Below are 12985 nucleotides of genomic sequence, written 5' to 3'. Positions count from 1 at the left end.
GGGATGCCTTGTGAGGATCCGCCGACAATTGGCTAATCTGGCTTTGCCATCCTGGCCAACGTACAATCGCTGAATAATAAATTGGCCAAACTAAAAGCACATATATCCTACCAACAGGACATTAACTGTAATATCTTATGTTTCACTGAGTCGTGGCTGAACAATAACATGATTAACATACAGCTGGCAGGGTTACACACTGCATCGGCAGGATAGAACAGCAGCCTCTGGTAAGACAAGGGGTGGCGGTCTATGTATATTTGTAAACAACAGCTGGTGCACGATATCTAATGAAGTCTCACGGATAAGCTGTAGACCACACTATCTACTAAGAGAGTTTTCATATATAATCTTCTTAGCTGTCTACATACCACCATGGACTGTATAACACCAAAAGAAAACAGGAAAACGCTCAGCCAGAAGCGGCGCTCCTAGTGGCCGGAGACTTTAATGCAGAGAAACTTTAATCTGTTTTACCTCATTTCTAGCAGCATGTTAAATGTGCAACCAGAGGGAAAACAACTCTAGACCACCTTTACTCAACACACAGAGATGTGTACAAAGCCCGCTGTCCATTTGGTATATCTGATCATAATTCTATCCTCCTGATTCCTGTTTACATACAAAGATTAAAGCATGAAGCAGCAGTGACTCGGTCAATAAAAACAGTGTTCAGATGCTAAACGACAGGACTGTTTTGCCAGCACAGACTGGAATATCTTCCGGGATTCTTCCAGTGGCATTGAGGAGTACACCACATCAGTCACTGGCTTCATTAATAAGTGCATAGATGACATTGTCCCCACAGTGAATGTACGTACATACCCCAACCAGAAGCCATGGATTACATTCAACATCCACACTGAGCTAAAGGGTAGAGCTGCCACTTTCAAGGAGCAGGACTCTAATCCGGAAGCTTACAAGAAATCCTGCTATGGCCTCCGACGAACCACCAACTAGGCAAAGCGTCAATACTGGACAAAGATTCAAATCGTACTACACCGGCTCCGACTCTCGTCAAATGTTGCAGGGCCCGCAAACTATTAGACGACAAAGATAAAAACAGCTGAGAGCTGCCCAGTGACCCGAGCCTACCAGATGAGCTAAATTACTTCTATGCTCGCTTTAAGGCAAGTAACACTGAAACATGTATGAGAGGACCAGCTGTTCCAGATGACTGTGTAATCACGCTCTCTGCAGCCGATGTGAGTAAGACATTTAAACAAGTCAAAATTCACAAGGGCGCAGGGCCAGACGGATTGACAGAACGTGTACTCCGAGCATGCGTTGAGAAACTGGCAAGTGTTTTCAACCTGTCCGAGTCTGTAATACCAACATGTTTCAAGCAGACCGCCATAGTCCATCAGCCCAAGAACACTAAGGTAACCTGCCTAAATGACTACCAACCTGTAAAACTCCCTCACACCCTCACGCCCAGATTCAAAGTGTCTGCAACAGCAACAAGTTGGAAGAGCCCAAAACCAGGCGAGTTATGAGTGGCAACCCTCGTAAAACTGACATCCTTGACTTCGGTGATGACATTTACAAAAATAGCTTCCAACACTCTACTCAGCAAACTGCATGTAGTCTATCACAGTGCCATCTGTTTTATTACCAAAGCCCCATATGCCACCAACCTCTGCAACCTGTATGCTCTCGTTGGCTGGCCCTTGCTACATATTCGTCGCCAAACCCACTGGCTCCAGGTCATCTATAAGTCTTTGCTAGGTAAAGCCCCGCCTTATCTCAGCTCAGTAGTCACCATAGCAACACCCACCCATAGCACGCGGTATATTTCACTGGTCATCCCCAAAGCCAACACCCCTTTGGCTGACTTTCCTTCCAGTTCTCTGCTGTAAAAGACTGGAACAAATTGCAAAAATGACTGAAGCTGGAGACTTATCTCCCTCAATAACTTTAAGCATCAGCTGTCAGCAGCTTACCGATCACTGCACCTGTACACAGCCCATCTGCAAATAGCCCACCCAACTACCGCATCCCCATATTGTTATTTTTGTTGTTGCTCCCCAGCACCACAGTATCTCTACTTGCACATCATCATCTGCACATCTATCTATCCAGTATTAATTGCGGCGGCAGGGTAGCCTAGTCGTTAGAGCGTTGGACTAGTAACCGGAAGGTTGCTAGTTCAAACACCCGAGCTGACAAGGTACAAATCTGTTGTTCTTCCCCTGAACAGGCAGTTAACCCACTGTTCCTAGGCCGTCACTGAAAATAAGAATTTGTTCTTAACTGACTTGCCTAGTTAAATAAAGGTAAAATAAAATAAAAAAGTGCTAAATTGTAATTATTTTGCCTTTATGGCCTATTTATTGTCGTCCCTAATCTTACTACATTTGCACACACTGTACATAGATTTGTCTATTGTGTTATTGACTGTACGTTTGTTTATCCCATGTGTAACTCTGTTGTTTTTGTCGCACTGCTTTGCTTTATCTTGTCTCGGTCGCCGTTGTAAATGAGAACTTGTTCTCAACTGGCCTACCTGGTTAAATAAAGGTGAAAAAAACAAAAACAACTGATGTCATTAACCAAGGGCTGACCCATTTCTTTTGTGTTTCTTGTTACTCAGCTAACAGTTACCATCACGCAGAGACATTTGTCCACAGGCCTGTGTATGCTGTTAACATCATATTGGTGTTGCAGCTGTACTGTTTGGTGATGACGAGGTCCTACTACTGTTTTCCTCGCTTTTGTCTATAAGATGCAGTGACACAGTAAACAGTCTTATCTCGAGCAGCGGTCCTTTCCAAACAATGCCTGACTAACCTGTGCGCCTTTTAATCTGCATCTTCAGGCTCACCTGTTGTCCATTTACTCAGTCTCATTCCAGAATATGTCCCCTTCAAAAACATGGCTTTCTCCCTCTCAACCTGGTTTTGAGAGACTGCCGTATATGCTGGTCTTGTCTTCAACTCATATTAAAAAAATTATGCTCTCAATGATTTGATGCTGCCTTTCAGGTGATTTTGTCATTTTTTCCCAACGATGTGCATACATTTAAGACATCTTGAAGAGTCTAGTGCTTCCATACTGGCCCTCCAGGACTGAGTTTGGGTTCAGTGTTTCGTATGCTGAAGTTAACAAAAAAGAAAAGGGGAATGCATGGAGCATGATTGAGCCATTTTATAGATAGACACAGCAGCAGTTGAAAGGTTTTGGTTCTTGGCCATCCCATCCTTGTGCTATATGTAGGAAACTCGTCCCAAGTTGTTTTGTAATGACACAGTCACATCCCCGTCTGGTCCTTAGCCTCGAAGAGTGGCATTGTTGCATGCTGCAAGGCATATGGTAGGTATTACTTTAAAGTTAGAAATTAGAATAACTGAGCCTTAGCACACTTAATTGCCCCCGCATTCCAAGGCTTGCTCTTAAGGGAAAGAAGGAGAACAAAGTGGGAGTGTTTCCAACATGAGAAGTCCAGATGGGGGAGTTGAACAAAATGTCAGACCCCCTAAATGAAACAAACAAAAGTCAACATTGTCCTAGTCCAGCAGTTCCATCTCAGCTGGAGCTCCTTGCGTGGGCTCGATGTGATCGAGCCTGGAGCACCATGTTGCTATATCAAACAACAGCCCAACATACAGTTCCCATAAATCCCATAACTTGTTTAAAGATGTCATCAGTGCTTTATCTATGCAAACAAAAAACCCATATCTTGGTTCCATGTGGCAGCTTGCCTAGAGCTCAGCTGTGAAGGGTTATGTTGGCTGGGGGGTAGGTTCACAGGTTGAAAAGGGCTTCTGGTGCGTTCTGGCATTGATTTATTTGAACAGCTGATCCAAGTCAACTGGGCCAGTCAGCAGAGCCAGAGCATGGCCATCCCACTTTCAAAAAAACTCAACGATAGCTTTATTGGCAGCCCTTAACGTTGACCACTTGGTTTGCCAAAAAACTGCTAGAGATTGCTGACATAGGCTGATTGAAAGTAATGATACAGTACTTTATACTCCAACATGGATAGCTATTCCATATACATTTAGGATATGGAAGAGCAACCACTGTGAGAATCCAATAAACATATAACCTGTAACTGCGTCATTTCAGCCAGCTCAGCCCAGTTTTGCCCACCGGGGAGTAGTGATATGAAAATTGATTTTTCAGATTGTTATCTCCTTACTTCTCATCTCACTCATCACAGACTGTATGGGCCTAATTCAGTAACAGCTTGCCATAAAAAAAGCTACTACATGTACACACATGATTTTTTACACTAAAAGCATCCATGTGAGGGCGGTCTACTTTGTATATCTCCAGTACCCAGGACCGTTAGTTTGTGATTTTATGTGGCTATTGGGGTAAAGACATATTTACTCAATGCTACTATGATCTCAAGTAGCTCAGGGTAGGTGCTGAGGGGTATACTATAAAGCAGGATCACTGCTTTAGCCAGCTAACTTTTATAAACAACCATATATAACTAGATTGTCTGGTTAATAAATCTAAACAGGTTTTATTTTTTGGGGTGGATCAGCTTAATATTGCGGCAAAATTGTTGCTTCCATCAATGCAATTCTCTGCATTCCCAATCCCTCATATATTTTTGGGGTAAATATATATAGTTTTGCTATTTTATATATACAGTATATCACAAAAGTGAGTACACCCCTCACATTTCTGTAAATATGATTATATCTTTAAATGTGACAACACTGAAGAAATGACACTTTGCTACAATGTAAAGTAGTGAGTGTACAGCTTGTATAACAGTGTAAATTTGCTGTCCCTTCAAAATAACTCAACACACAGCCATTAATGCCTAAATTGTTGGCAACAAAAGTGAGTACACCCCTAAGTGAAAATGTCCAAATTGGGCCCAAAGTGTCAATATATTTTGTGTGGCCACCATCAACATCCAGCACTACCTTAACCCACTTGGGCATGGAGTTCCCCAGAGCTTCACAGGTTGCCACTGGAGTCCTCTTCCACTCCTACATGATGACATCACGAAGCAGGTGGATTGGATGTTAGAGACCTTGCACCCCTCCGCCTTCCATTTGAGGATGCCCCACAGATGCTCAATAGGATTTAGGTCTGGAGACATGCTTGGCCAGTCCATCACCTTTACCCTCAGCTTCTTTAGCAAGGCAGTGGTCATCTTGGGGTCATTATATCATGTTGGAATACTGCCCTGCGGCCCAGTCTCCGAAGGGAGGGGGATCATGCTCTACTTCAGTATGTCACAGTACATGTTGGCATTCATGGTTCCCTCAATGAACTGTAACTCCCCAGTGCCGGCAGCCTGTTTGAGTGTGTGGACAGGTGTCTTTTATACAGGTAACGAGTTCAAACAGGTGCAGTTAATACAGGTACTGAGTGGAGAACAGGAGGGCTTCTTAAAGAAAAACAGGTCTGTGAGATCTGAAATACTTACTGGTTGGTAGGTGATCAAATACTTATGTCATGCAATAAAATACAAATTAATTACTTAAAAATCATACAATGTGATTTTCTGGATTTTTGTTTTAGATTCCGTCTCTCACAGTTGAAGTGTACCTATGATAGCAATTGCAGACCTTATTACATTACATGCTTTGTAAGTAGGAAACACTGCCGATTTTGCAATTTATCAAATACTTGTTCTTCACACTGTATATGCCCATACATTTGCATACATAAACATTCAAATACATACCCATATAGATAAAAACATTTTTTTTTGAATATACATGTTTTATTCACCGAAAACCCCACCACCCTTCCCCCAATTGGAGCAAACTAATAAACAACAACACTCAGGCTTCTACCTTCAGTCCATACATCTTATACACATTTTACAAACAATCTATTTTACAATAGTTATATCTTGTTTGTTTTTAGTCCATCCTCTTTTTCTGATTCCCATCCAGTTTGATTTCCACCTGTAACTGTGCCATTTTAACAATATTTCTGAAACTATATACATTTTACAGACCCTGTATATTTTACATTGGTTATCTTGTTATTAGTCCCACCCCTCAGCTCCATTCAAACGCACCAATCTGTCTCCCAACACCATCTTCTTTGGATTTCTATTTGCCATACATTTTTCAACATTGCTATGATTCTTCACAAAAGTTCTGATAATTTCTATTCTCATAGCTTCTGCAGATTGTAAATTAAAGGTAAACATTTTAGCTAAAATAGTTATTATATTATTGATTGATTGATTATGGCTTTTCAAATCACCCAGTATTGCTATCTGCAGCGTTTAGTTCTAGGCAAATATTGCAATCCTTCAGCCATTCCTGGACCTGTGACCGAAAATGAGCTTGATCCTCTGAGGCCGTGGAAGGATTCTAATTGTGGTTTTTAAAGAAAACATGAATCATCAGCGTACAATGACACCTTAGTTTTTAAGCCCTGGATTTCTAATCCCTTAATATTATTGTTGGATCTCATTTTAATAGCTAAGATTTCGATGACGATAATAAATAGATATGCCGATAGTGGACAACCTTGTTTTACGCCTCTTGACAGTTTAATACTTTCTGAGATGCAGCAATTATTTACTATTTTACGCCTAGGGTAACTATACATAACTTTAACCCATTTTGTAAGAGATTCCGCAAAATTGAAATATTCTAGGCATTTATATATAAACTCCAGTCGTACTTTATCAATAGTCTTTTCAAAATCGGCTATGAAAACCAGACCTGGTGTCCCGGATATTTCATAGTATTCTATTGTTTCCCGTACTTGTCTTATATTATCTCCAATGTATCTTCCATGTAAAAAACCTGTCTGACTAGGATGAATAATATTTGACAATATTTTTTAAATTCTATGTGCCAAGCATTTTGATAGGATTTTTGCATCAGAACACTGAAGTGTAAGAGGCCTCCAATTTTTTTAATGGACTGGATATTTATATATACAACACTTGGATCCTGTTTCAGTAATAATGATATCAGACCTTCTTTTGCGTGTCCGTATAATCTACCATTATATGGGAGTGGTTAAAACATGCTAATAGTGGTCCTCTGTGTATATCAAAAAAAGTTTGGTGTACTTCCACTGGTATGCCATCCAGCCCTGGAGTTTCCACAGCCTTAAAGGCTTTAATTGCATCAAGAAGTTCCTCCTCTGTAATTTGGATTTAACATCTGTACAGAAAGACTCATGTGAATTTGACATTATTATTAGGAAAAAAATCCATACAATTAGCATCGGTCAGTGGAGATGGAGGAGACTGAAACGAAAACCTATTCTTAAAGTACTTTACTTCCTCTTTCAAAATATAATTTGGTGAATCATGCGTGACTTCATTTTTAACAAGTTTCAATAAAAACAATTTGATAGCATTTCTATATTGAAGATTGAAAAAGATTTTGGTGCATTTTTTCCCCATATTCCATACAGTTCGCTTTATTTTTATAATATATTGCACTGTATCTTATCTCGAATAAGTTCCTCCATTTCTTTTTGTTTTTCCTCTAACGTATTCTGTGTCGCTATGGTACAGTTGTTATTGCTATCTTAACTGTACTGTTAGTCCTTTAATTTCCTTTGTTAATATCGACTCTTAATCTAAATTGTTTTTGTTTTATAGATGAGAACTGAATTGCATGGCCTCTAAAGGCACATTTTAAGTGTCCCATACAATAAATGGATCTGTTGTACCTAGGTTAGGTCTGACAAAGTCAGTTAAACAACTTATTTTGTGTTTTTTTGTTACGTCGATTAAACCATACTCAATTCAAATGATTTAAAAAATATTTAGAAAAGTTAGCTGGCCTGTTTTATATAGTAAACAGAGAGACCAGCAGAAGAGGAAATTAGCCACAACAATAACAAAACCAATGTTAATGTCCAGATGCACTATCCTCCCCACAACCCACCCATATGTGCCTCCCTGGAACCTTCCCAGGGGTCCGTCTTTCAGTTAGCTCCTGCAGAGCCATCAGTGTTTACATTCACTTCCTTGATGTCTGCATTTCCTCTCTTTTTGTTTATTTATGGCCTTTCTCCATACCTACATTTGGCCCACCTACCACTACCACCGCTGCCCCTCTTCATATATATATATGCCATTTAGCAGATGCTTTTATCCAAAGCGACTTACAGTCATGTGTGCATACATTCTACGTATGGGTGGTCCCGGGAATCGAACCCACTACCCTGGCATTACAAGCGCCATGCTCTACCAACTGAGCTACTGAAGGACCATAACTAGCTACAGCCCCACAACTAAACAGCCGCACAGTGTTCTCGATGGCTGACCAACCTCTCCAACCCCCCAACCAACCTGCCTTCTTGGGGGAGTAGTCATTTTAAAGTAAACACACACTGATTTGTCTCTGCTTCAGGAAATCAAAATCAAACATACGCAAGTATGTCGTGGTGGAGTGCATATCGGAGGACCGCACTGGAATGTGTATGTGAACTGATCCCCCACCCCACCCCATCCTGCCTGCCTCCGCTTGGAATAAATCCTGGAGAAACTTCCCCTGGCATGGAATGCATTAGGCCCTGTGACTGGGAGTATCTCGTAGTTCTTCCAGGGGCTTAGAATGCCTGGGTACTTAGGCTAGTGCACCTAACAAGGCAAAGCAGACAAGCAGTGGGAAGATGGATGGGGTCCATGCTATCTTAGCTCTGTCTTATTGATGTGTGAGGTTATGTGAATGCCAGGTTGGGTTGCCAGTTAATGGGATGCACCCCATGTACGGTGTTGGAAGCAGGCTAGACGCCCTTGTTTTCTTGCCCCTTGGTTTGGATACGGGCCCAGTCAGCAGTTGGAGACACGTGAGCCCATTGATTCGAAGGCTTCAAGGCATATTGCGGCCAATCCCTTGGTGTGAATTTGAATCTCGATTTGAAATCCCCCCCAAATATATACAGTATGTTTTACTTTCCTGAATCATTTTTAATGGTAAAGAGAACAAAGGAATGATGGGGTTGTCTGTCTGTCTCTGGGGGTTTTGGAACTGGCTGCAAAGCTTCCACTGCTCACTGACCTCCTTTCTCTGTAATTTCTTCTGTTGCCCACCTCATTAGAGGTCCACCGATTATGATTTTCAACGCCGCTACCGATTTATTGAAGGACAACAAAAAAATCGGATGCCGATTAATCGGCCGATTAAAAAAACAAAAAAACCGTGTACATATGTACACACATTTTTGTAATAATGACAATTGCAACAATACTGAATGAACAATGAACACTTTTATTTTAACTTAATATAATACATATCGGCTTTTGGATGGGTGTTCTTAAGGTGATTCCACAGGGTGGTATTTTTGACCCCATGCTTACATCTTTATCACAAATAAGACACCTTGCATTCCCTGGTGCCAATTCCGTGTAATAGTCCCACACTGGTGCTCTGCTTTTCTCTGCCATCTGTAAAACACACACACACACACACACACACACACACACACACACACACACACACACACACACACACACACACACACACACACACACACACACACACACACACACACACACACACACACACACACACACACACAGCTCTGAAGTGACAATGACACTGAAGAGTCTGCTTTGGAGACAAATACTCTCATTTACATTTAAGTCATTTAGCAGACGCTCTTATCCAGAGCGACTTCTCTCAACTGTTTGAATAATAAAAATAGAGTTTCAGTTACCTGTGATGAATGTTGAAAACAAAAACTCTTATTTTTATATGCAGGAAATCCTATTTTAATAATTGACATGGTAAGAATTGACTACCAAAGTGCGAGTCATAATTCCCATGACACCTTCTAGCAAAATCTGAAAAGCGGTTCCTTCATTCATTTATTCCATAGGATATTTTTAGAATCAATTAAAATAAGGTCTGTGTTTCGTGTAGACTTACACCACCTTGCCAATTGTATAACTGTGTAGATATCCATAGGACAAGGTAACTGATCAATATTGGCTAAATATAAGCGATGATGAGTCTAAATATCCCGGTTACATTGCACAACCTTCAATGTTATGTCATAATAGAGTGAGGCGGCCCAAACTGTTGCATATACCCTGACTTTGCGTGCAATGAACGCAAGAGAAGTGACACAATTTCACCTGGTTAATATTGCCTGCTAACCTGGATTTCTTTTAGCTAAATATGCAGGTTTAAAAAATATATACTTGTGTATTGATTTTAAGAAAGGCATCTGTGTTTATGGTCAAGTACACATTGGTGCAACGACAGTCGATTGATTGTTTTTTATAAGATAAGTTTAATGCTAGCTAGCAACTTACCATGGCTTACTGCATTCGCATAACAGGCGGGCTCCTCGTGAGGCAGGTGGTTAGAGCGTTGGTCTAGTTAACTGTGAGGTTGCAAGATTGGATCCCCGAGCTGACAAGGTTCTGCCTCGTTCTGCATCGTTCCTAGGCCGTCATTGAAAATAAGAATATGTTCTTAACTGACTTGCCTAGTTAAATAAAGATTAAGTAAAAGGTGTAATATATATGTGTAGTACTGCAAACTATAGCTTAATCACATAGGAAAATAGCTCAAGTACAATGTCCAGATCACACACAAATCTATAGTTCAGTGTAACAGTATGTCAAATGGGTTTGAGCCATACATACAGACATAACAAGTACAAACCTCTGCAGCCAGCAATAAGTTAGGCCTGGCTAATTTCTAGATGCCACACACCATTAATCTCAAACTCTCCCAAATCACAGAATCCAATACCCAGTACTGACATCCACTTCACTGTACCCCAGTTGGGGTAGATAGTGTCCGTTCTATAGATTTCAAGCAAAACAGCACTACTCTGCCTCCCAGCCAAATGTTGCTCCCATGTCACTACCCTAACATTTGCACTGTTCCCTCATTTGATTACCGTTATGTTTGGGTGAGTGGCCAGCTCTGTGTGCCCCGCTGGTTCATGGAACCAACTGTAGCGCACATCAGTTCTGTCATTAACCAGCAGTGGTGAGACTGTAGCCTACATTCAGGCTGACGTTTGATGGACGGTGTCGCCCGTTCATTTGTGACCACGTTTATATGTAAAAAAAAAACCAAGGTATTATAAATCCCCCCCCTTTTTAGATGGTCTTATTTTAAAGACCATCTAGTGACTGACTGATGCTTAAACACAATGTTCATGCAATTTATCTGACTCTTGGTAATTACTATGTGTTTATTGCAGTTTATTACAGTTTATTGCAACGCTTAATAGAGTGCTATGTGCTTTTTTTTAAATGTATTTTTAATTTGAGACATATTAAAACACAAGCTTTGACATATTGAAGAATCAAGCATCCGATGCAGTGCACCATCATACTTTAGCTTGTCCTAACTTCCAGAATCAGTCAGACCCTACTGCAGCATCAGTCAGGCTTTTGATGGCCAATAGGAAGTATACATACTGATATGTAAAGCAGCATGAACTTGTACTTCTAAACCATATCCACTTAATTCGGCTTTGTAGATCAGACAACTGACTCAAGCCTCAGAACCAAAGTTGTCTTCTTTTGCCGAGGCAGGAACCTTTCAGAAGATTCCTGACGAGTACTGAAGGGGGAAGAAAGTATGTCACACGCTGTTTTCATCTCACGCTTTCATGATCTGTTTGCTCTCAAGCAGTCGGACATTAAGGCCATGCATTTAATGAGGGCTCTTTTCTCACTTTGATCTCCTCCTCATTTTATTGGGGTGTTTTTAATAATGGAGCAGGGAGTCATTGGCATCGGTTGCTGCGTCTTGGGCCCCCTCAGTGTTCCGGGTCCAATCATAGCACGGCTGCCTCTGTAGTGAATAACTTTTACACCTTAAACAGCCGTCTGTTAAAGGTGTTTCTACACTGATTAGTGTGCAATGGTCTGTCTGGCTCTTGCTAAGAGTGTTGATTTATAAACTAGTCAGTAAAGGTCCATGGTGTTTGAATGGGTGTGGCACTTTCAAAAGTATCCTATAACAAATTTTATTTTAAAAATCCATGATGTTACTTTATTCTAGTTATCATACTCTTTATTTATTCACATTTTTTTACACTAAGGTAACCTTAAAGTTAAAATGAGCATCCAATCAGAACCATTCAACATTCAATACAATGAGGCAAAAGAGACAGATGAAAGGATAAGTCCTGTGTTTATTCTCAAAGGGTAGGGGGACTATGCCGCCTGGTCAAATTTTGGGGGCCTATCTAAAGATCGTGCACTGCTTTGACCTGGGACTATGTAGGGAATAGGGTACCATTTGGGACATATTCAGACTGGTATTTTCCAACATGGTATTAATATACCCCCTGGTGTTAAATCTGTTGATGTTTACTATAGGAAATGGTGAATTATGGATATTCAAATCTGGTACGGATATACATTTGTCCTTGTTCACAAATATTGTAGCCTGTTTTGAAATAAATCCTCTGAATCCTTAACATAAACATACTCCCTCCACTCTTTTTTACAATTTTTAATAAGGGCAATTCCACAGTAATGTTGTCATTTCTAATTAGTAACACTTTCAACTGCATACAGTACTTATCAGGAAGGTTGAAATGTTGGTCACATGTTCACACGGTTAATCACATTCCAAGATGACTAACCAAATACTGGTTAATGTTGGCAGTTTTATACTGTTTTCCGAAATCCTGCCCTCCACAACTAACATTTTTAATGACTCCACAGTCCAGAGGCTGTGTGATAAACAGTTTACTTTGAGAGTGATAGGATGATTCGTATCATATGACATTGTTACTCTTCTGTAAGACCTATGAGGCATTACTTGTTTTTGCATAGGCTGTGTGGAATGTTACATTAATACAGATCAGATAACTGCGATAAATCTTTCAAATTCAACAAGGTTGTGGGCCATTTACAGCCATGTAGCTTGCAGCACCAAGAGACATGAAATAATTCATTCTAAATGATTGCAAATGAGCCTTTGAACTTGAAAATGCCTTTAATCTTTCAGCCACACCATTCCCAATGTGTTAAAAGCTGCCAAAAACCCCATCACCGCAATACATGTATTTTGTTCTAATATTGGTACATGGACATTGTTTGTAG

The 12985-nt window shown here is 40.5% G+C and overlaps 1 protein-coding gene across 6 annotated transcripts in view; it reads left to right on the top strand.

Moving 5' to 3' along the window:
• LOC124015681 (signal-induced proliferation-associated 1-like protein 2) overlaps nucleotides 1–12985 on the top strand; it is a 108466-nt gene that overhangs the window by 26440 nt on the left and 69041 nt on the right. The window lies entirely within an intron of this gene.

Source organism: Oncorhynchus gorbuscha, linkage group LG26 (assembly GCF_021184085.1).
Source record: "Oncorhynchus gorbuscha isolate QuinsamMale2020 ecotype Even-year linkage group LG26, OgorEven_v1.0, whole genome shotgun sequence".
In the NCBI taxonomy this organism is placed as follows: domain Eukaryota; kingdom Metazoa; phylum Chordata; class Actinopteri; order Salmoniformes; family Salmonidae; genus Oncorhynchus; species Oncorhynchus gorbuscha.
This window is presented reverse-complemented; position numbering and strand designations above follow the sequence as displayed.